The sequence below is a fragment of the Antrostomus carolinensis genome, unplaced genomic scaffold, assembly GCF_000700745.2.
Source record: "Antrostomus carolinensis isolate BGI_N321 unplaced genomic scaffold, ASM70074v2 scaffold37671, whole genome shotgun sequence".
NCBI classification, from domain to species: Eukaryota; Metazoa; Chordata; class Aves; order Caprimulgiformes; family Caprimulgidae; genus Antrostomus; species Antrostomus carolinensis.
The window spans coordinates 20,354-22,284 of record NW_010295585.1 but is presented as its reverse complement, the minus strand read 5'-3'; positions in this window follow the sequence as shown (position 1 = coordinate 22,284).

The following is a 1,931-nucleotide window of genomic DNA, read 5'->3' as shown; positions in this document are numbered from 1 at the left end:
AGATGAGACTTTATGAAGAGCTTGAGTGGAGACACACAAAAATACCAATGCCAGCAGGATCCGTCCCACCAGGGATTCTGCATCTCCTGCCTGCTCTGGAGACCACAGGGACAAAGCTGTGTAGCACCTCAATAAAGCTTATCCCATGGCAACAGAAGGAGCAGAAATGCCTCCATTTCAATTCTTATGAGCTTTTTGAGACAGGATCCCTATTTTAGGTATCTCAATACCACCAAGCAAAAATTATTGGGCAGAAGAAGGACAGAACCTCTCTCCTTAGCAGATCCAGTTCAGTAGCATGTCCTGGGTGTAGTGGGACCATCCTTTTTTCATACCCCAGAGCTTGCCTTCAAAATTATTGAAGGCAACGTGAGGGATAGCCTGCTGTGAATCACATCTTGACAGATAAAGGGTGATTTGGCACCAAACTGAAACACAGCAGGTCGCTGCAGAGCACCGCAATGAGGACCTGCCAAGGGTAATTTGCAGACGACAGATGTAAAATGCAAACTAACATCCTATATGTGATAGAAGAGACTGTTTCACGAGGCTGAAAATAGTTATGAGCCAAGTCACGTGGCAGAAAAAACATAAATAGAAAACAGGTTCTGATTATTATAAGTGTTTTAACACCGATTTATGAGAGATCAGAGAAAATTCTACAATCCTGCTATGGATATCAGTGCTACGCCAGTTAAAACATCTGCCTAGCCCAGGAGAAGCAAAAGGTACAGTAAAAAAAGCCAAGAAATAGGAGAAAACCTGAGCAATCACTATTAGAAGCCAGAAAAAGGCAAGAAAGACAGCCTGAGGAAAAAAGCATGGTCATCAGGACAAGGAGAAAGTGATTCTGAATCCACTGGGAACATAAAGAGCCTTACCAAGGCATGGAGAAGCCATCTACTAAAATAAAAGTTTCAGTAATACTGGAGATAAAGCAGAAAATAGTTTGGAGCTGCACTTGGGAAAAAGATAGCTGATACCATGTGATGATGAAATATTCTGCATTTCAACAGCAACTTGGAGATGCAGTTAACCAATAATGAAAAAGCAAAATATTTTAAAATTCTGAGGTCTAGGTAATGTGCAGCTAAGAATTTTAAAGCTGCTGGCCAAAAATAAAATCATCTGGTTTATTAATTTTGCTTTTTCATTGGTCTTGAAATATTGCTGAGATCCCACAGGGTCTGGAGGTAACGTGCTGTGCCACTAGTTTAATATTTCATTAATTACAGACTCGTCAGTATAATTCTGAGCGTCGAAAAGATAATATTATGGTTGATACTAAACTGATGGTTAGTGAACAATTAGCAACAAAGGATTTGCTGAAAACAGATGCCACTGAACTAAAAAGAGTCCTGTTTGAAGTCATGATCACAGAATCACAGGATGTCAGGGATTGGAAGGGACCTCGAAAGATCATCCAGTCCGACCCCCCTGCTGCAGCAGGAACCTAAACGAGATCACACAGGAAGGCATCCAGGCGGGTTTTGAATGTCTCCAGAGAAGGAGACTCCACCCCCTCCCTGGGCAGCCTGTCCCAGGGCTCTGTCCCCCTCACTGGAAAGAAGTTTCTTCTCAAGTTTAAGCGGAACCTCCTGTGTTCCAGCTCACACCCATTGCCCCTTGTCCTACCATTGGGCATCACTGAGAAGAGCCTGGCTCCATCCTCCTGACATTTGCCCTTTACATATTTATAAACATTAATTAGGTCTCCCCTCAGTCTCCTCTTCTCCAAGCTAAAGATCCCCAGCTCCCTCAGCCTTTCCTCAGCAGGGAGATGCTCCACTCCATCATCTTGGTGGCTCTCAAACGAGTGTAAAAGATTCTCAGTGGGTTATATAAGAACAATTTTTGTGGGAAAATTTTGGGGCAGAGCTAAACTTTTAGGAACATGCTCCCTGCTCACAACCGTAGCGACTGTGATTGAC